General features: G+C 39.7%; 1 protein-coding gene across 1 annotated transcript in view; it reads right to left on the reverse strand.

Moving 5' to 3' along the window:
- Window positions 1–24161, reverse strand: part of CA10 (carbonic anhydrase 10) — a 604800-nt gene that overhangs the window by 465752 nt on the left and 114887 nt on the right. The window lies entirely within an intron of this gene.

Here is a 24161-nt window from a genome sequence, read left to right on the forward strand (position 1 = left end):
AGGGAATAAAGCTAACTCATTCATTGTCATAGAGTTCAGAGAAGGACTCAGCGTTAGTTATATGGCTCAGAATTTCACAATGATTAATAAGTAAGGTCTCACAGGAGGAACAGCACATACTTCAGAATGGACACATTCCTCATTGTAGCTCTTGCTGAAAAATATCGATAATAGCAAACAATTTCCCTAAGGCTTATTCACATAGGACTAGATGGTCCTTTGCTTTGAATACACTGCATTTTTAAAAGGGGATAATGTAAAAAAAAATCTAACTGCCACTTAAACCAAATGGATAAGGCACCAAGATGGGAACAGATAAAATCAGAACACTGACATTTCCTACTCATGAACACCTTTCCTGTCCATTTTTGATTGTAGAGAAGTGAAACATGCATAATATAACAATCTTTTCAGAATGTGTTAGGCAACTTTGTTGAGACAAATGGATTGTTTTTCAAACTGTGGGTAAAGAGGGGGATGATAATAACAGGGAAGTGGTGAGACACACACAGGTGGCTGTGGAAACAAATAAAAGGAGAAACCAAAACTTCAACAAAGTGTACTTTTTTTTTTACTTTTTATTTTATATTGGAGTGTAGTTGATTAACAATGTTGTGATAGTTTCAGGTGTACAGCAAAGTGATTCAGTTATACACATACATGTATCTATTATGCTCTTTTTCAACAATCATGTAGAAGGCAAGAACCATTAATATAACATAATAAATAAATATTTAAAATATTATCTACTAAGTGTATATATAAGGTGTATGTGTATATATATATATATGTATATATATATATATATATATATATATATATATACATATATATAGTAAATATCTTTTAAGGTGATACTTCTTATATTGTACTAATCCCAATCATAGATTGAACATAACCTGCTTATTCTGACTTAGACATACACACATATGTGAAATAAGAGCCAAATGTAAATATATTTATTATAAAGATATTATATAAATATATTAAAAGTGAAGGAAAATATCTTTTAAATTGAGGGGAAAATGACAGTTTTTTTTCCAATTTGACCAAGGTTAAGATTCTGGCAGATATGGGCTCCCATTCATGGGTGAACTTATCTCAATGAAGACTGAGGAAATAGCCTAGGAAATCTAAAGGATCTCCCACTGAAGTAGATCAGAGTGATGCACGTGGAGTGTATAATAAATGTGCACTTAAGTAAAATTAAATCTTCTCTGAGTCTCCTCCAAACCACTGCTGTCTTTCCAGACTTGGGGAATCTTACCTTCCTCTTTCACACGACTCCCATGGTCCTCTACTCAATGGGCACCCACTGCTGTCTCTCTTTTTCTAGTTTAATCATTCCAATGACCTCAATTTTTCATAAATAAATGCAGGTGACAGGAGAAAAACTCATTGAAGAAAGGACATGCAACTATCTGGTTTCTCCTTGGAATCTCCTCACTGGATCTCAGTTTTTCCCATCTGTAAAGGGAGGAGTTTGGACTAAATTCTCTGAAGTGTATCGTAGCTGGGAACTCTGAGAGTCTAGGATCCCATGTTTCCTCTGACTCTTCTTGTTAAATATAAAGACTGAAAATCATTCCAACCTTCTCAAACCATCATACGTTTTCAGAGCTCTGTTGCTATAGGTTCTAGAATGGGACACCAAGAAAGATGAAACTCACAAAAAAATTGGGGAGAGAAGACACTGACTTTAAAAAAAAAATCTATGTAGGCAAGAAGGAACCCCTAAGGTAGCAAAGGAGTGACCTTGTCATGGTGTGCAGAAAGAGCAAGGCACAGGCCCCCACCCTTATTTTTCCCTGGCTCCTACTCAGAGTCAATGCTAATCTTCCTTAGAAAAGAATCTCTTCCTGGAACTGAGACAGATATTCTATGCACTTTTCCTATGACATAGCTGTGAGTCACAGAAGTTGAGTAATCTGTCTCAGGTCACGGTGTCTCTAATAAGTGGCAGAGCAGAACAAGCATAATACAAGGGCAATCTCTTGATAGAACCTCATTTTCCTTGGATCCCTATGCCAAGGACCTCTGGGATTAGACTTCCAACAAACATTGGTGGCCTGGACTGATTTTGGCCCACCTGCATTCTCCCTGGAGCTCTCTTGCTGACCATCACTTGATGTTGGCTAACCTTTCAGATTTCCCCTCTATAAATGCGAGTAATAACATCTGACTCCATGCCTCCCAGGGATGGGAATATAAATGAAGTAATAAAGGTGAGAACCAGAAGAGCTCCTCTTAACGATGGTGCTAAAAATCCCAAGGGGTATTATGGTGTTATTAACAAAATGCAGAGGCTGCAGAGTTATATTTGGCCAAAATCTTACAATCCCATTTTTTTAGGAAGGAAACATAGATGTGGAGTCAGTATTTACTAACAGTGAAACTGACAACCAGTGTGTTCTTGCTTTTAAGCAAACCTATTATATGCAAACGCTACTAACAGAAAAAAAGTATAGCAATAGGTGATTTTATCTTTCACAGAACTATTCCTGATTGCATTAAAAAGACGCTTCTTCAATATGTTTCATGCTTTGTAGCATTTCAGTAAAATTGAAATTGAAAAAACGATGATTTACACAAAACCTTTTAAGGGCACATCTTTGATATTTTATAAGGTACAACTGAAGTTACCATTTGAGATTTCAGCGGTGCGTCTCTCCTGGAATAAGATTCTATCAACCAATTATATCACTAGTAAATGTTGGCAGCCATTGCCTTGGGCTGGCTATAGAACTCATAAAAGCAACTAAGGTTAATACTTGGGTATTAGAAGGGAACCACTGCATTGCAAAGGGGCAGTGCTAGTCAAGACAAGACTGTGGACATAACCTTGAATGAGATAGACTGTCCACTTCTTTAATGTACGTCCACAAAATTCCAGCTCTTTGGGTGCCCATGAATCTTCTGCTTTGATGACATGACCTTTAGGGCCATGAAGAGGCTAAGGCTAACTTTTACATTTTGTTATCATTTTTCCCACATAGCTGCTCACTAAAACTCTTTCCAGCTGGTGGCCTGGAGAACATATTTTCTTCAGTTTTACACACACACACCCGACCCTGTTCATTTATAGTCTTTAGAACTACTAGATAATTTCTCTTGAGGGTGCTGTAATAGCCCACACACGTCAGGGTATAAGGTTTTTCACTGGTAAACAAACATCTTCAGTAACTTAATTGAGTCCTTTTCTGTTTATTCATTGCTGAGGATTGCTCTCCCAAGTCTTTCTTTCTCTCATGTCTCCTCTATCCCAAGAAACAGAAGGGACCCAGTTAGGCTTCCTGGACCTCTGTCTTGCCAAATTTAGGTATGACCATAATAGAAAATGGATAATTATCATTTAAGTTTAAGTATTCAAGAGATGATCCTCAAAATATCCTTTGGTCAACAAATCCAACCATATTCAAACAAGTTTTGAGTGCTCTTTCTGATTCTAGAATGAGCAACACTGATTTAGAATATCATGTTGCCTTACCTTGACAATAATCCTGTTAAGATTGAAGTAGTGGTACAATAACAGAGCACAGGACTTGGGAGTTGAAAGGCCTAAATCACCATAAACAAGTTCTCAACCTGTCAAGGCCTCTTCTGTTTCTCATCTAAGAAATACCATATATTCCTACCCTATCCTATAAATAATATTCATGTCATTATTGTGGGAGAGTGAGATACAAAGTACCTGGCATTGTGTCTGGCCAACAGTGGGCACTTCAGTCACCTTGACTCTGAATCTCTGAAGGGAAGCAAAAACATTGAGAAGAATGAGCCATTGAAACCTGATCACAAATGTTTCTAAGAAACTTACAACTCCTTACCCATAGGTTTGATTTTATGTCCAAGTATGAAAAAGCCATGTGGCTGAACTAAAAAGTGGATTTATTCTATAATTTACTGTATCACAATACTACATGTGTATTTATCTTACACATTTTTTATGTATACTCTAAGAGAGAAAGACTTTTTGTAAAGTCAAAAATTATTATGTCAAGCAAAGGCATCTGTTCACTTTCGTAGGGAATGTACCATTTTGTTGCAGAGTATAGAGCCATGACTTACCCTTCACACCCTAAAATTGAGTTCACCAAGGATGAACAATAGGCTTTTGGTGGCAGAGGTTTTTGTCCAACTGAGCAATAAATCCTAGCTGGCACCCATGATTACAGGGATTGGCTCCTGGTAATAATTTTGATGTCATTATCCTCTCCCAGAGATGCATGCATGATTCTGGCCTTTAAAAACAGATTTAAGAGAAAGCATTTATCTTGACATTATCAGCCTTTAAAGATCATGCAGTAGGGTCTGTTGACCTTTCTGCCTTAATGATGAGTTTCAAAACTGTTGAATAACATTAATGGAATGAACTGAAAAAGAGTGTGTACTATGGGGCAGTCCCTGTGGAAGGGAAGAAGTGAGAAAGGGATATTCAGAATGACAAAGGAAACTTGCCTTAGTCCTATGGGAACTGAGAAGTCACATGGAAGCAAAGGGATACAAACGGGATTCCATTTCTGTCTCTACTCCACATATACAGTCCTCAGATATACACCAAGGCATGAGCAAAGAAAAATAAAATATTTCGCTTGTAATTAGGTGTCTGACAATGACTCCAACTCCGGAAAACGCAAAGCATAAACAAATTTGCTTAACTGTACCCAATAATATAAATTTCTATATTTTTTTAAAAATACATATTTTTTTTTACCAGTTACCACCATATGTTGGGAATGGCACTGGATTTTGTCACTAATCATATGAAGGAGTATATGAAAATCACCTCCCTTCTCTAATACTGGGTTTTACAAAATATTTTTTTTAAAAATCAAGTGTTTCTAATGTCTTAAGGATTGAAGATAAAAATAATTGTAAAGTTCTTCACACAGTTCCTTGGTCATATCATGGGTTCAATAAATACTAGTGTCTTTCCTCCCAACCCCCAAATCCCCCTTTGCACTAACTTGCTCAATCCACTAATTGAATGGTAGAACAAACTGATAAAGTTGAAAAATATTAGAAACTGAGAATGTGTGACTCCCTTACAATCTTTGTGATATAACTGTTGTGAACACATTTTCAGTGCAATACAAAGTTTTAACAGAAGGGCAGGAATTTAAAATTGTAAGCACTCTGAAAAATACAGGAGCCATCATGGTCACAGCAAACATCTCGAATCTCATACATGCAAATAAAATGGATTAAGTTTATAGCACTGACATTCTGCCTTCTGAACCCAACAGGGAGGTCATGTCAATGCACAAAATGAAATGCATATTTCTATGCTTACCACTACAGCCCATGAAAAATTTAAAGTGGATATGTGATTTTCTACTACACCTAATATAGTGAAATGAACCACAATACCTAACAGGAGCGGGTGAACTAGCATTTCCATGGCAAACAAAGGCTATGATTACCATTTTATTATTATTATTTTCACTTTGCACTTTCTTTGAAGAGAAATTCCCTTTTTTCATAAGTCTACTTGATAGCTTCCTAAATAATTCTAATCCATAAGGCACTGTATCTTTTTTAACATACTAGAAACACAATGGCTTATTCTAATTATCTTGTGAAACTAAACTCTCAAGTAAAAGTTGAAGTAAAAACATAAAGCAGTCTCCTTCTTTTACTTTAGTTATTGACTTCATGATGTCTTACTCTTGGCAGAGTGCTAATAAGAAAATGGAATAAACCTGCTACAGGGAGTTCTTCACATTTTTCCCTTGCAAGAAGAAGGTGGGTTTGAGCCAAGTCAGGTTCCATTAAAAGAGAATAAATCATGAGTGGCTAAAAACTTTTCTTCTAGATGACAAAGGAGTGATCGAGGAGACCTCAGGTTTTCAAGGGGGAAAAATGGGCAAATATGTGATGTCAAAAAACTACGATATAAGCCATAATGGAGTTAATATCAAGGAGGTCACTATTGATTCATTGTCCAAACTGGGTCACTTTCGAGAACACAAGGGCACTATTAATAATTATGCAAGGACAACTGACATAAACATTATCATTCTGTAATGTCAAAGTGCTGTGGAACAAAAAATAGAAAGCAGCAAAATGTGTTTGGAAGACCGTGGATCACTAGAGGCTAAGAGGAATGTTTGAGTTAGGGTAATGAAAGAAAAATAGATATTTCAAAGTGAAGAAACAGGAAAACATTCCAGGCAAAATGAAATAGTAAGCACAGAGATGTGAAACAGTAAAATTGCATAGTGTGGCTCGTACTTGTTTGAACTCAAAGAAAGCGACCAGGAGATGCCACTTCAGCCCCCATCACGCTGAGAAAATGCAAAAGCCTGATAAAGATATGTACTAACTCCTCATATGAGGGCAACAAATTTGGAGAACACTATGGAAGTACCTCGTAAAACTGAAAATGTGTATACCCTATAATCCAGACATAATACAAATCGACATGTGTGCCCAAGAAGAAATAGAGAAGGTTTACTGTAGATTGTTTGTAACAGTGAAAAATTAGAAATAACTTAAATGTTTATCAACAGCAGAATGGAAAATAAATTGTAATAAATCCATATAATGGACTACTATTCAGCAGTTAAATGAACTAAAACCCAGGGCATCTACCAACATAAATAAATCTCAGAAACATGTTGAATGGAAAAAAAGAAAAAAAATCTGTAGAAGGATATGTATTATAGGACATCATACCAATAAGGATTAACACCTTGGAAATAATGCTTTAAATTGTTTAATGGATACATATATAAAATTATAGTAAAAGTATATGATAAAACGTTTGCATGAGAATACAAAATTTTGGATAGTGGTTTGCTCTAGGTAGGAAAGAAATAAAAAATGATTAAAGAGAGGTACACAGATGGCTCTAATTATAATTGCAGCTTTACTTCTTAGAAGAGAGAGAGACATGAAACAAATATGGCAGCATTTTCAGATATGGCAGAGCTGGGTGACAGTTACATGATAGTACAACATATTTTAGTATTGTGATCAGATGGGTCTGAAACCAGACTGTCTGAGTCAAAATCCTGGCTCTCCCATTTCATCAGTGTGTGACCTTCGGAAAATAACTTGGCTTTTTCAAGTCTCAACTCCTCACCTGTAAAATACATCTAATAACAACACCCACATCATGGGGTTGCTATGAGGACTGAATGAATTAGTGTTTGAAAAGCTCTTAGAACACAAAGTAAGAGCTATGCTTTGTTAAATAAAAACAATTAGTCTAGTGTACAGCTCAAGTAGGTAGTGAACAGGATAGCCTGGATGGGTGTTGATGGAAGATGGGATTAGGGAGGTAGCCTAGAGGAAAAGCAACTTTTATTAATAATATTTCCTAGGGGAAAAGGCTTTTATTAAAGGACATTCTTGAAAGGACTAAAATTCAATCTATTAGTTATCTTTGTATTGGGAAACAATGTCTGGGACATAACTGTTACTCAAAAAAAAAGTGCATTCTTTTTATTCTTCTTTCAATCTAAAACATTCCAGGAGTAAAACAGGCCCTTTCAGAGCCATGATATTAGGGGTCATGATAAATATCATTCTTAAAGGATGGTCATGTCCCATAACACCTGAAGTGGGTGAAAAAGTCATGTGTGGATTCATGGCATATCTATGTAACCAATATGCTTATATAATGCAATTCCTCAAGTACAGAGGGACCTGGAAGATCATCAGACTGACCGTGCTAGTTATTTGCCTGTCTCTCAACTCCAAATTCCTCCTTTCCCCTTTCTATTCTCTGTTCTGTGATGCTGGGGCTGGAACTCTATATGCTGCATTTCCTATCGCCTTTCTGGCTGTCTTCAAGTCAGGTTCTGCCAGTGAAAGACATTGGTGGGAATCTGGAAGTTGGGAGGAAGGGAGAAGGGGCCCCTTTTCAGCTTCAGTACTTGTCAGCTTTACTGTACCAGCAGGAAAAAGTAATTATGACTCTAGTTTTCAGCTTTTCCCACCAATCCCAGGTTTGGCCTGCAAGGAATCACCCCCCTCACTGGAATACCACCCCATTGCAGTCTCCAGCTACGGAGCTGCACACCCCCCACCCTGCCATGCTATCTTAGTATCTAGTGGGCCACAGCTTCCTTGATATTTGAAGCATTTACTGGGCCACACACTTTTATAACTCCAAGAAACCATAAAGCTGTTTATTCTCAAGTACCAGCCACAGGAAATCACTTCTTAGGAGTATGAGCAGCAGCTTGTAATGCTGTCACCTTAGAGGTTTAAGATATAGTCCTTCAGGGCCCACCTTCCAATTCCCAAATTCTTTGTGGCCTCTTCCTTTCTGCTCCCCAAGTTCTAAGGGTGAGAGCTGCTCTGGTTTTATTCCTGCCAAGTTGCCTTGGCTCTCCCTTTTTCTGCTTTCAGCTTTCAAACATCTGTGTACCCCAATTCCCCATGTTAAATTCCTATTGTTTGAGATAGCTGGCATGGTTTCTCTTTTCCTAACTGGACTCTGACTGACTCAGCAACCTTACCCTAATGTCATTTTTCAGGATGAGAAAACTGAGCTTCGGAGAGGAGAAATAACTTATTGTACATTACAACAAGGTAGAAACAGATGGTCTAGAACCCAGGTCTCCTGACTGGCAGTCCCCTGTCAATCAGAGATAAGACACTGTACTCATAACCAAGGAATCAGAACTGGAAGGCACCTCAATGATCATATCATTTAATATAGAGATTGGCAGAACTTTTCTGTACAAAAACAAGCCTTGAGTGGGACTTGGCCTGTGGATCTTCAGGCCACAGTTTTACAACCACAGTCTAGCAGTTTTTAAATGATACCATGCATCAGAATCACCTAGAGGACTTACTATAAACACAGGTTTCAGGGCCCCACTCCCAGAGATTGTGATTCAGCAGGTCTGGGAGCCTGAGAATTTGCATTTCCAACAACTGGCCAGGTGGTGCTGATGCTGCTGGTCCAGGGACTACACTTGGGGAACCACCACTATGATTCAACTTCTTTATTTTATACATGAGGAGAATAATGCCAGATATATTGATTCAATGACCTACATGAGGTTATAAAGCAAGTAAGCGAGGAGACCGGTGCTTCAATCAAAATCTTTTTTGTTCTGAAAGTGTGTATGAAGTTCTAACCATATCTTAGGTGCTGTGTTAGGTTCTGGGTATTAAAAACATGAAAATGACATGAACTAGAAATGAGATAATAGCTGATATAGTGTCTATGACTGCTGGGAAGCATAAGAAGCATTGGGGGACACCTTCAAGATGGTGGAGGAGTAAGACTTGGAGATCACCTTCCTCCCCACAAATACTTCAAAACTACATCTACATGTGGAACAACTCTTACAGAACACCTACTGAATGCTGGCAGAAGACCTCAGACTTCCCCAAAACAAGAAACTCCACACGTACCTAAGTAGGGCAAAAGGAAGAACAGAGACAAAAGAATAGGGATGGGACCTGCATCTCGGGGAGGGAGCTGTGAAGGAGGGAAAGTTTCCACACACTAGGAAGCCCCCTCACTGGTGGAGATGGGGGAAGGGTGGGGGGGGAATCTTCAGAGCCACGGAGGAGAGTGCAGCAACAGGGGTGCAGAGGGCAAAGTGGAGAGATTCCTGCACAGAGGATCAGTGCCGACCAGCAATCACCAGCCTGAGAGGCTTGTCTGCTCACCAGCCAGGACAGGTAGGGGCTGGGAACTGATGCTCGGGCTTCAGAGGTCAGATCCCAGGGAGAGGACTGGGGTTGGCTGTGTGAACACAGCCTGAAGGGAGCTAGTGCACCACAGCTAGCCAGGAGGGAGTCAGGGATAAACTCTGGAACTGCCTAAGAGGCAAGAGACAATTGTTTCAGGGTGCACAAAGAGAGGGGATACAGAGCACTGCCTAAACGAGATCCAGAGATGGAAGCGAGCCATGGCTATCAGTGCGGACCCCAGAGATGGGCATGAAACGCTAAGGCTGCTGCTACAGCCAACAAGAAGCTTGTGTGCAAGCACAGGTCAAAATCCACACCACCCTTCTGGGAGAATGTGCAGCCCACCACTACCAGGATCCCATGATCCAGGGACAATTTCCCCGGGAGAATACAAGGCCCGCCTCAGGCTGTTGCAACGTCATATCAGCCTCAGCCGACGCAGGCTCACTCTGCATTGCGTACCCCTCCCTCCCCCCCATCCTGAGTAAGCCAGAGCCCCATAATCAACCACTCCTTTAACCCCGTCCTGTCTGGGTGGGGAACAAACACCCTCAGATGACCTACGTGCAGAGGCAGAGCTACATCCAAAGCTGAACCACAGGAACTGTGTGAACAAAGAAGAGAAAGGGAAATTTCCCCAGCAGCCTCAGGAGCAGCAGATTAAATATCCACAATCAACTTGATGTACACTGCATCACTGGAATACCTGAATACACAATGAATCATCCCAAAATTGAGGAAGTGGACTCTGGAAGAAACTGTAGACTTGGGGTCTGCTTTCTGCATCTAATTTGTCTCTGCTTTTATGTTTATCTTAGTTTAGTATTTAGAGCTTATTATCATTGGTAGATTTGTTTATTGATTCGGTTGCTCTCTTCCTTTTTTTATTTTATATATATATATATATATTTTTTTTTTTTTCCTTTTTCTCTTTTTGTGAGTGTGTATGTGTAGGCTTCTTTGTGTGATTTTGTCTGTATAGCTTCACTTTTGCCATTTGCCCTAGGGTTCTGACTGTCCATTCTGATTTTTTTTTTTTGCAATAGTTTTTACCACTTGCTTCCATTGGAGGATTTGTTTTTTAGTATCGTTGCTCTCTTCTTTCTTTCTCTCTTTCTTATTTTTATTACTTATCATTTTTTTATTTTGAATAATATTTTTCTATTTTAATAACTTTATTTTATTTATTTTTTCTTTCTTCCTTTCTTTTTTTTTTTTTTTTCTCCCTTTTCTTCTGAGCTGTGTGGTTAACAGGGTCTTGATGCTCTGGCCGGGTGTCAGGCCTGAGGCTCTGAGGTGGGAGAGCCGAGTTCAGGACATTGGTCCACCAGAGACCTCCCAGCTCTACGTGATGGTGAAAATCTCCCAGAGATCTCCATCTCAATGCTAAGACCCAGCTCCACTCAACAACCAGCAAGCTACAGTGCTGGACACCCTAGGTCAAACAATTAGCAAGACAGGGGCACAACCCCATCCATTAGCAGAGAGGCTGCCTAAAATCATAATAAGGCCATAGACACCCCAAAACACACAACAGGACATGGTCCTGCCCACCAGAAAGACAAGATCCAGCTTCATCCACCAGAATACAGGCACCAGTCCCCTCCACCAGGAAGCCTCCATAACCCACTGAATGAACCTTAGCCACTGGTAGCAGACACCAAAAACAATGGGAACTACGAACCTGCAGCCTGCAAAATGGAGACACCAAACACAGTAAGTTAAGCAAAATGAGAAGACAGAGAAATACACAGGAGATGAAGGAGCAAGGTAAAAACCCACCAGACCAAACAAATGAAGAGGAAAAAGGCAATCTACCTGAAAAAGAATTCAGAGTAATGATAATAAAGATAATCCAAATCTTGGAAATGGAGTGGAGAACATACAAGAAACATTGAACAAGGACCTAGAAGAACTAAACAGCAAACAAACAATGATGAATAACACAATAAATGAAATTAAAAATTCTCTAGAAGGAATCAATAGCAGCATAACTGAGGCAGAAGAACGGATAAGTGACCTGGAATATAAAATAGTGGAAAAAGCTACCACAGAACAGAATAAAGAAAAAAGAATGAAACAAAATAAGGACAACCTCAGAGACGTCTGGACCAACATCAAACACACCAACATTCGAATTATAGGGGTCCCAGAAGAAGAAGAAAAAAAAAAAAAAGGGACTGAGAAAATATTTGAACACATTATAGTTGAAAACTTCCCTAATATGCATAAGGAAATAATCAAGTCCAGGAAGCACAGAGAGTCCCATACAGGATAAATCCAAGGAGAAACACACCAAGACACATATTAATCAAACTATCAAAAATTAAATACAAAGAACAAATATTAAAAGCAGCAAAGGAAAAGCAGCAATTAACATACAAGGGAATCCCCATAAGGTTAACAGTTGATCTTTCAGCAGAAAATCTGCAAGCCAGAAGGGAGTGGCAAGACATATTTAAAGTGATGAAAGGGGAAAACCTACAAGCAAAATTACTCTACCCAGCAAGGATCTCATTCAGATTCGAGGGAGAAATTCAAACCTTTACAGGCAAGCAAAAGCTAAGAGAATTCAGCACCACCAAACCAGCTTTACACCAAATGCTAAAGGAACTTCTCTAGGCAGGAAACACAAGAAAAGGAAAAGACCTACAAAAACAAACCCAAAACAATTAAGAAAATGTTAATAGGAACATACATATTGATAATTACCTTAAATGTAAATGGATTAAATGCTCCAACCAAAAGACACAGACTGGCTGAATGGATACAAAAACAAGACCCGTATATATGCTGTCTACAAGAGACCCACTTCAGACCTAGGGACACATACAGCCTGAAAGTGAGGGGATGGAAAAAGTTATTCAATGAAAATGGAATCAAAAGAAAGCTGGAGTAGCAATTCTCATATCAGACAAAATAGACTTTAAAATAAAGACTATTACAAGAGACAAAGAAGTACACTACATAATGATCAAAGGATAAATACAAGATGAATATATAACAATTTTAAATATTTATGAACCCAACTTAGGAACACCTCAATACATAAGGGAAATGCTAACAGCCATAAAAGGGGAAAACAACAGTAACAAAATAATAGTAGGGGACTTTAACACCCCACTTTCACCAAAGAACAGATCATCCAAAATGAAAATAATTAAGGAACACAAGCTTTAAATGATACATTAAACAAGACGGACTTAACTGATATTTATAGGACATTCCATCAAAAACAGCAGATTACACTTTTATCTCAAGTGCCCATGTAACATTCTCCAGGATAGATCATATCTGGGGTCACAAATCAAGCCTTGGAAAATTTAAGAAAACTGAAATCATATCAAGTGACTTTTCTGACCACAACACTGAGACTAGATATCAATTACAGGAAAAAATCTGTAAAAAATACAAACACAGGGAAGTTAAACAATACACTACTAAATAACCAAGAGATCACTTGTGAAATCAAAGAGGAAATCAAAAAATACATAGAAACAAATGACAATGAAAACACGATGACCCAAAGCCTATGGGATGCAGCAAAAGCAGTTCTAAGAGGAAAGTTTACAGCAATACAATCCTACCTCAGAAAACAAGAAACATCTAAAATAAACAACCTAACCTTACATCTAAAGCAATTAGAGAAAGAAGAACAAAAACACCCCAAAGTTAGCAGAAGGAAAGAAATCATAAATATCAGATCAGAAAAAAATGAAAAAGAAATGAAGGAAACAATAACAAAGATCAATAAAACTAAAGGCTGAGTCTTTGAGAAGATAAACAAAATTGATAAACCATTAGCCAGACTCATCAAGAAAAAAAAGGAGAAGACTCAAATCAATAGAATTAAAAGTGGAAAAGGAGAAGTAACAACTGACACTGCAGAAATACAAAGGAACATGAGAGATTACTACAAGCAACTATATGCCAATAAAATGGACAACCTGGAAGAAATGGACAAATTCTTAGAAATGCACAACCTTCTGAGACTGAACCAGGAAGAAATAGAAAATAAAAACAGACCAATCACAAGCACTGAAATTGAAACTGTGATTAAAAATCTTCCAGCAAACAAAAGCCCAGGTCTGGATGGCTTCACAGGAGAATTCTATCAAACATTTAGAGAAGAGCTAACACCTATCCTTCTCAAACTCTTCCAAAATATAGCAGAGGGAGGAACACTCACAAACTCATTCTACGAGGCCACCATCACCCTGATACCAAAACCACATAAAGATGTCACAAAAAAAGAAAACTACAGGCCAATATCACTGATATTGCAAATGTCACTGATAGATGCCAAAATCATCAACAAAATACTAGCAAATAAAATCCACCAGCACATTAAAAGGATCATACACCATGATCAAGTGGGGTTTATGCCAGAAATGCAAGGATTCTTCAATATACACAAATAAATCAATGTGATAAACCATATTAACAAATAGAAGGAGAAAAACCATATGATAATCTCAATAAATGCAGAAAAAGCTTTTGACAAAATTCAACACTCATTTATGTTAAAAACCCTCCAGAAAGTAGGCATAGAGGGAACATACCTCAACATAATAAAGGCCATATATGACAAACCCACAGCCAACATCTTCCTCAATGGTGAAAAACTGAAACCATTTCCACTAGGATCAGGAACAAGACAAGACTGCCCACTCTCACCACTATTATTCAACGTGGTTTTGGAAGTTTTAGCCACAGCAATCAGAGAAGAAAAAGAAATAAAAGGAATCCAAATCAGAAAAGGATATGTAAAACTGTCACTGTTTGCAGATGACATGATAGTATTCATAGAGAATCCTAAACATGCTACCAGAAAACTACTAGAGCTAATCAATGAATTTGGTAAAGCAACAGGATACAAAATTAATGCACAGAAATCTCTTGTATTCCTATACTATAATGAAGAAAAATCTGAAAAAGAAATTAAGGAAACACTTCCATTTAACACTACAACAGAAAGAATAAAATACCTAGGAATAAACCTACCTAAGGAGGCAAAAGACCTGTATGCAGAAAACTATAAGACACTGATCAAAGAAATTAAAGATGATACAAACAGATGGAGAGTTATACCATGTTCTTGGATTGGAATAATCAACATTGTGAAAATGACTATAATACCCAAAGCAATCTACAGATTCAATGCAATCCCTATCAAACTACCAATCGCATTTTTCACAGAAGTAAAACAAAAACTTTCACAATTTGTATGGAAACACAAAAGACCCTTAAGATCCAAAGCAATCTTGAGAAAGAAAAACGGGGCTGGAGGAATCAGGCTCCCTGACTTCAGACTATACTACAAAGCTACAGTAATCAAAACAGTATGGTAGGAAGGAGCTTCAAGATAGTGGAAGAGTAAGACATTGAGATCACCTTCCTCCCCACAAATACATCAGAAATACATCTACATGTGGAACAACTCCTACAGAACACCTACTGAATGCTGGCAGAAGACCTCAGACCCCCCAAAAGGCAAGAAATTCCCCCACGTACCTGGGTAGGGTAAAAGAAGAAAGAAAAAACAGAGACAAAAGAATAGGGACGGGACCTGCACCAGTGGAATGGAGCTGTGAAGGAAGAAAGGATTCCAAACACTAGGAAGCCACTTCACTGGCAGAGACTGCCGGTGGCGGAGGGGTGGAGCTTCAGAGCCATGGAGGAGAACGCAGCAACGGTGGTGCAGAGGGCAAAGTGGAGAGATTGCCACACAGAGGATCGGTGCCGACCAGCACTCACCAGACTGAGAGGCTTGTCTGCTCACCAGCCAGGGCAGGTGGGGGCTGGGAACTGAGCCTCAGGCTTCGCAGGTCAGATCCCAGGGAGAGGACTGGGGTTAGCTGCGTGAACACAACCTGAAGGGGGCTGGTGCACCACAACTAGCCAGGAGGGAGTCTGGGGAAAAGTCTGGAGCTACCGAAGATAAAAGAGACTTGTTCTTGCCTCTTTGTTTCCTGGTGTGCGAGGAGAGCACCACTTAAAGGAGCTCCAGAGATGGGCGTGAGCAGCGGCTATCAGCACAGACCCCAGAGATGGGCATAAGACGCTAAGGCTGCTGCTGTAGCCACCAAGAAGCCTGTGAGAAAGCACAGGTCACTATCCACACCTCCCCTCCTGGGAGCCTGTGCAGCCTGCCACTGCCAGGGTCCCGTGATCCACGGACAACTTCCCCGGGAGAACACACGGCACACCTCAGGCTGGTGCAACGTTATGCCAGCCTCTGCCACTGAAGGTTCACCCCGCATCTGTACCCCTCCCTCCCCCCGGCCTGAGTAAGCCAGAGCCCCCGAATCAGCTCATCCTTTAACCCCATCCTGTATGAGCAAGGAACAGATGCCCTCAGGCGACCTACATGCAGAGGAGGGTCCAAATCCAAAGCTGAACCCTGGGAGCTGTGCGAACAAACAAGAGAAAGGGAAATTTCTCCCAGCAGCCTCAGGAGCAGAGGACTAAATCTCCACAATCAACTTGATGTACCCTGCATCTGTGGAATACCTGAATAGACAATGAATCATCCCAAATTGAGGAGGTGGACTTTGGGAGCAACAATATATATATTTTTTCCCCTTTTTCTCTTTTTGTGAGTGTGTATGTGTGTGGTTTTGTCTGTATAGCTTAGCTTTTACCATTTGTCCTAGGGTTCTATCTCTTCGGGGTTTTTTTTTGTTTTTTGTTTTTTATTACTTAAAAAGAATTTTTTTTTCTTAATAATTATTTTTTATTTTAAAAACTATTTTATTGGGGCTTCCCTGGTGGCGCACTGGTTGAGAGTCTGCCTGCCAATGCAGGGGACACAGGTTTGAGCCCTGGTCTGGGAAGATCCCACATGCTGCAGAGCAACTAGGCCCGTGAGCCACAATTACTGAGCCTGCACATCTGGAGCCTGTGCTCCGCAACAAGAGAGGCTGTGATAGTGAGAGGCCCGCCCACCGCGATGATGGGTGGCCTCCACTTGCTGCAACTAGAGAAAGCCCTCGCACAGAAATGAAGACCCAACACAGCCATAAATTAATTAATTAATTAATTAATTATTTTAAAAACTATTTTATTTTATTTTACTTTATTTTATTTTATCTTCTTCTTTCTTTCTTTCTTTCTTTTCTCCTTTTCATTCTGAACTGTGTGGAGGACAGGCTCTTGGTGCTCCAGCCAGGCATCAGGGTTGTGCCACTGAGGTGGAAGAGCCAAGTTCAGGACAATGGTCCACAAGAGACCTCCCAGCTCCACGTAATACCAATGGTGAAAATCTCCCAGAGATCTCCATCTCAACGCCAAGACCCAGCTCCACTCAACGCCCAGCAAGCTACAGTGCAGGATACCCTATGCCAAACAACTAGCAAGACAGGAACACAACCCCATCCATTAGCAGAGAGGCTGCCTAAAATCATAGTAAGAGCACAGACACCCCAAAACACACCACCAGACGTGGACCTGCCCACCAGAAAGACAAGATCCAGCCTCATCCACCAGAACACAGGCACTAGTCCCCTCCACCAGGAAGCCTACACAACCCACAGAACCAACCTTAGCCACTGGGGACAGACACCAAAAACAATGGAAACTACGAACCTACAGCCTGCAAAAAGGAGACCCCAAACACAGAAAGTTAATTAAAAGGAGAAGACAGAGAAACACACAGCAGATGAAGGAGCAAGGCAAAATCCCACCAGACCTAGTAAAGTTCCTTTAGAATTTGTTGTAGAGCTGGTTTGGTGGTGCTGAATTCTCTTAGCTTTTGCTTCTCTGTAAAGGTTTTAATTTCTCTGTTAAATCTGAATGTGATCCTTTTGGGTAGAGTAAACTTGGTTGTAGGCTTTTCCCTTTCATCACTTTAAATATGTCCTGCCACTCCCTTCTGGCTTTCAGAGTTTCTGCTGAATGGTCAGCTGTTAACCTTATGGGGATTCCCTTGTATGATATTTGTTGCTTTTCCCTTGCAGTTGATTTCTAGTCTCACATTATTGTGATTCAAAAAAATGTTGGACATGATTTCAATTTTCTTGAATTTACTTAAACTTATTTTGTCACCCAGCATGTGATCTATCCTGGAGACTGTTCCATGTGCACTTGAAAAGAATGTGTATTCTGCTGCTTTGGATGGAATGTTCTATACACATCTACTAAGTTCATTTGGTCTAATGTGTCATTTAAGGTCAGTGTTTCCCTAATGATTTTCTATCTCGATGGTCTGTCCATTGATGTAAGTCAAGTGTTAAAGTCCCCAATATTATTGTATTACTGCCAATTTCTCACTTTATATCTGTTAATATTTGCTTTATGTATTTAGACGCTTCTATGTTGGAACCATATATATTTCTAATTGTTTCATCTTCTTGGAGTGATCCCTTGATCATTATGCCTATATAATGTAGAAAATCATTATTTACTACATTTACCATATATTTGCCTTTACCAATGAGAGTATTAGTAGACATTTCAGATGCAAGACTTTGCACCAGGCAGAAGTCTGCGGTTGGCTACTTTGTTCTTGGTTTACCCTGTAAACAGCACAGCTAACAGTAACCTCACACTAAGTATATGTTTAAAACAACTCATTCCAATGCCTCCAGAATTTAACTCACAGAGTGCTTTACATACCGCAGAAGCTTCCATCCACTGCTTTTCCTTCAGACATATATGTGCTCATCCATCTGCCCCACCCCTGCTCCACCATCCTGGTTGTAGGTTTCCTTTCATCACTTTAAATATATTGTGCCGCTCCCTTCTGACCTGCAGAAAAGTCAGCTGATAGCCTTATGGGTGGTCCCTTGTATATAACTTGTTGCTTTTCCCTTGCCACTTTTATTATTCTCTCTTTATCTTTAATTTTTGCCATTTTAATTACAATGTGTCTTGATGTAGTCCCCTTTGAGTTGATCTTGTTTGGGACTCTCTGTGCTTCCTGGACCTTGATGTCTGTTTCCTTTCCCAGGTTAGGGAAATTTTCAGCTCTTATGTCTTCAAATATGTTTTCTGTCCCTTTCTCTCTCTCTTTTCCTTCTGAGATTCCTATAATGTGAATGTCAGTACACTTGATGTTGTTTCCAAGGTCTTTTAAATTGACCTCATTTCTTTTTATTCTTTTTTCTCTTTTTGTTCAGCTTCAGTGATTTCCACTTCTCTGTCTTCCAATGCACTGAATTTTTCCTCTGTATCATCTAATCTACTGTTGGTTCCTTCTAGTGTACTTTTTACTTCAGATATTGTATGTTTCAGCTCTGTCTGGTTCTTCTTTACACTTTTTAACTCTTTGTTAAAATGTTTAACTTCTCACTCTGTTTATCCAATCTTCTCTCAAGTTCTTTGAACATCTTCTTGATCATTACTTTGAACTCTTTATTAGGTAGCTTGTTTATCTCCACTTCACTTAGTTTTTCTGTGGTTTTATATTGTTCTTCCATTTGGAACATATTCCTCTGTTGCCTAATTTTTCTTAATTTGCTCTTTTTATTTCTATGCATTTGGAAGGTTATTTACATTTCTCAATTGTGGAGAAGTGGCTTTTTTGTGGGACATGTCCTAGGTATCCCAGCAGCACACTCACCTCTGGTCAACAGAGCTATATACTCTAGTGTGCCCCTATATGGCCTAAGTGTGTTGGTTGCCAGCCCTGCCTTGTGACGAGGCTACCAGTCACTGGTGGGCAGGGCTGGGTCACAAAGTGGCTGGTTTCAAAGCTCCAGCAGTTCCTGGGGCTAGTGGGTGGATCCAGGTCCCAGGGTCTCTGGCTGCAGGGCCCAGGGGGTCTCAGAGTTGTTGCCTGTCCACTGGTTGGTGAGGCTGGTCCCGGAGCTAATTATGCTGGGTCCTGGGCCCTCTGGTGTAAAGGCTGGGTTCTGGAATGGCTGTGGGCTCAGGGGATTTTAAGGCAGCCATGCTGTTGGTGGGTGAGGCCAGTGCCAGCACTAATAAGCTACAGAGAGGACTCCAAAATAGTGCTTGCCAGAATCAGTGTAACTGTGGTAGAACGAGATCCCCAAAATGACTGCCACCAGTGTCTATATTCCCAGGGTGAGCTCCAGTTACCCTCTGTCTCTCCAGGAGACTCTCCAAGATCAGCAAGTGGGTCTGACCCAGAATCCTTTCAAATTACTGCTTCTTTCCTGGGTCCTGGAGTGTGTGAGATTTTGTGTGGGCCTTTTAAGAGTGGAGTCTCTATTTCCCACAGCCCTCTGACTCTCCCAAAAGTAAGCCCTGATGGCTTTCAAAGCCAAACATTCTGGGGGCTCATCTTCATGGTGCAGAACCCCCAGGCTGGGGAGCCCAGTGTGAGGCTTGGATCCCATGCTCCTTGCAACTATAATTATCCTCCCATTTGTGGATGGCCCACCTGGGTGTATGGGTCTCGACTATACTGCTTCTCTGCCCCTTCTACCTGTCTTGTTGTGGTTCCTTCTTTACACCTTTAGTTGTATATCTTTTATGCTAGTCTTCTGGTCTTTTTCATCAACAGCTGCACTGTAAATATGTGTAATTTTGTCATGCCCATGGCCATTTGACTCATAGCTGGCTTTTAAAAATTTACATTTGATTGTGTCACTCCAGGCTTAAAATGTCTTATAATCCCTCTATTTAAAAAAGAAAACAAAATGAAACAAAAACTATGTCTAAGCTCTTGAACATGGAACACAAAGAATTTAACAGCATGGCCCCTGATGACCTTGCTGGTCTCCTCATTCATCACATCTTATTGTGTACCCGGCCGTTTAGAGACTCAGAGGTACCCAGCACTCCCCAAACCCACAGTGAATTTTCACTCCTCTTTGCCAGTGTTGTTTATCCTGATAACCCTCACATTCTTCTCCTTATCCACTTTGGATAATCCTGAAGATTGTCAAGACCCAAGACTTCCTTCCTTCCTTCTCCTCTGTACTGAGAAATATGACTCTTGAAGAATTATTTGGGCTGCAAGTAACAGAAAGCCTGACTCAAAGTGGCTCCAACAACAAGATGTTTTTTTATCTCAAGAAAAAAAATGCTGAGGCAGTTCCATGGTTAATTCAATACTCAAGTGGCCCATAAAAGATCTTGGTTCTTTCCAACTTTCTGCTCTGCCATCTTTAGTGTGGCTTTTGTTCCCAAGTTTTTTCAGTGGACTCCCCTCACAAACGATGGAGAGAACTATTCATCATATTTTCATATCTGTGTTAGTGTATTAGTCAGGGTGTTCCAGAGAAACAGAACCAATAGAATGTGTGTGTGTGTGTGTGTGTGTGTGTGTGTGTGTGTGTGTGTGTGTGTTGGTCTACAGAGAGAGAAATTTATTTTAAGGAATTGGCTCACATGATTATGGAGACTGACAAATCTGAAATTTTCAAGGTAGGCCAGCAGCCTGGAGGCCCAGTTGATGTTGTAGCTGAAGGCTGAAAACTTCTGGACACACAAGTTCCCTCAGCCTTTTTCTCTTAAGGCCCACAACTGATTGGATGAGGCCCACCGACATTATGGAGAATAATCTGCTTTACTCAGAGTCTACCAGTATAAATGCTAATCTCATTTTAAAAATATCTTCACAGAAACATCTAGAGTAATGTTTGATCAAATATCTGGGTACTGTGGGTCAGCCAAGTTGACACATAAAAGTAGCCATCATGACGTCTAAATCAATCACTGTCAAAAAAAGAGGCTGAAATCACCATGGTGTAGATATTAGCCAAGAGTAACCGTCTGGGGCTGGGACAGTCTCCTTCCCTGAGCACATGACTATGTGGAGGTAAACACCCAAATACAATTGGTGCTCTGTCTGTAAGGCAGATGGTGGTTATGGGTGATGCTGGATGAAGATACAGATTTAAGCAAGTAAACAACAAAATCTGTTAAACACCAGGCAGGCTGAATCCCAACGCTTTATGGCCTCCTTTATATGTCTTATAAACCCTATTAGAGCCCTTATACTAAGTCAGGGGTTTATGGCTTTATTTCCTCTTTAAACTGTGAGTTTATCCTTGTATAAGAACTATGTATCAGTTAGCTCTTTATCAACAGTCCCACATATGTGCTCAGTATCAGGTGGCTACTCCTTAAGTACAATTGAACTGACCAAAGTGGGCTATTCTGATGCTAAATCAACCTTGTGTTTGCCATTGCTGTAGAAATCATGTATTCTTTATCTACTACAAGCTTTGTTAAGGTAACAGATTCACAACTATTACGTCAACTGATAATTATTTCTGGACACTCTAGTAAAAACTCATGGGACAATAAAACTTGTCCAAATAATCTAGTCATAAGAGATTCTCTTCTCCTTTACACATCAATAATCTGAAAAAAATCCCAGGGCAAAGTAAAGAACATTCTTAACCTTATATTTAGTAATGATAATGAGAGAAAAATGGACCATTGGCCTAAGCACCAATTCAGATAAAGTGGGTCATCTGGAGTCTGTCAGATGTTAGAGCCTAAGGTCCAATTACTTAATTCACAAATTCTCATGACTCTTATCTTTTTAAAGAGATTTGAAATTCCCAAAAGTTTAGGAAGTGAGATCATCAGATACCAGTCTTCTTTACCAAGAAGCCAAAGAATTTTGGGACTGTTAAATCTAGAGAATGATGAAGTTTCCTCTCCAGTGGTTACTGTATGGAGACACTTTGAGCTTACAAATTCAAGGAACATTTACTAAGCACCTTCCATGTTCTGGCATCATGAGAGACCCTCACTTGCACGATTACATTTTTCAATTTACAGTTCTCTTCCTTTCTCAAACAGAGAAGTATCAAATATCCAGTTATGTTGTTATGATAAAATAATGATAGTAATGCCAACAACATTACAGGTACTGACTCACACGATGCACCAGACACTTTACCTACATTATGTAATTTAATCCTCACAAAACTTTGTGAGTATCATTTGGTCCTTATCTTCATTGTAACAGATGAAGAACCTGGGGGAATGAGAGTTGGTAGGCGACTTGCTGACAGTTCTACCAGAAGGAAACCATAGAGTCCAGACTCAGCTCCAGGTCTGTCCAACTCCAGAGTTCATGCTCATAACTCCACACCTTACTGGTTCCCATATAGATGGTTTTATACATATTACCTCATTTAAAACTTGAAATGAGGGAAACTTAAATTCTTTTAAATCAACACATAAAGGAAAGATAAAACTTCTTTCCTGTGGTTGTCTTAGAAGCAACAACAAACTCAAAATAGGTACTTAAGTACATGTAAAGGAAGAATGTGTCAACAGAGAGGAAAAAGTCAAAAAACTGTGGGGCAGAAAAGCAAAATTTTCCAGAATGTATCCAGTATTATCCATGAGCATTTCAGTCACTATGGAGAATATTACTAGTTTAGCAAGATTTATAATCTGGCAGAATGCCCTTTGTTGCTCTAATTTAATAATCACAAAGCATAAAAATATTATTATAAATGTAATTTCTGGGATATCTTGAATATGAGAAGAAGATTCCTCAGAAAAAAATACACAAGCCTTCTATCAATTGGAAAGGGATGCCCCCAACTGTAAGTATAAAATGTCATATGTCTATATCATGCCATATGAACACATCTGTGTCAATTAAATTATTATAAGAATATTATTAGAAACTTGATCCTTTCTGGGTGAATTAATCAAGCCCAGTTTCTATGCCCACTGGGCCAAGAAATAAATGTACCATAGTAAATTTATCAAGTTAATAATACCAATTTATGAAACTATTCGGCAGTCAACTGGCTTTTCCCTGGGTCATTCATTCTCCCTCACCATGCCTGCTTTCCTCTTATTGCAAAGCTTCAAAGGTACATATTTATGTCCCACAATACAAATGAGAAAAGTGATGCTCAGAGTTTAGCAACTTGCTTAGCTCTGCACAGCTGATATAATGAACTATACAGAAGAACAGGAAAAGAAGACATAGCATCCAAGAATGAACCAGGTGACCTGAGGTCACCGCTCTTCCCACCTGCCACTACTACAAAGACCTCAACTGACACTTGACCTCTGTTTTCAGTGCCTAATTTTGACTCCTTTTGAGAGCTTTATCTCTTACCCTCTCACATATAAGCAGTTAAAAAGACTTTGAAATATCTCACCTGCCTTCCCTTCCATCCTTCTCTTTAACATTCATGCTCTTTCTCTTGCCTCTTTCCCTACAGTCTTGAAGCAGCGGAAGACTGAGGACTATAATTAGGATAAGAGTAGTGGGGGAAGACAACGACACTCCACCTTGCCTCAAAACTAAAGTTATGGTATGTTTCTGGTTTTAACATGTCTTCAGTTCTCTCCTCCCATGCTGAAATCATCCACTTTACCTATGATTTTTTACCTGGTATTTGGCCCAATCTGCTAAGTCCTGACCGTGAATGCTACTGAAGTGACATCAGAGACAGCGTGCATCCCAGCAAGCCTCATTGCTAGTTTCCAGACTTCCTGTTTCATTAACATTAAAAAATCGTTCTTTCTCAACCAAATTTTAGCATACAGAACCTCAAACCCGACTCTTGCATTGCCCTCTCCCTGACACAGCCACCTGTAGA

Source organism: Balaenoptera ricei, chromosome 20 (genome assembly GCF_028023285.1).
Source record: "Balaenoptera ricei isolate mBalRic1 chromosome 20, mBalRic1.hap2, whole genome shotgun sequence".
Taxonomy (NCBI): Eukaryota; Metazoa; Chordata; class Mammalia; order Artiodactyla; family Balaenopteridae; genus Balaenoptera; species Balaenoptera ricei.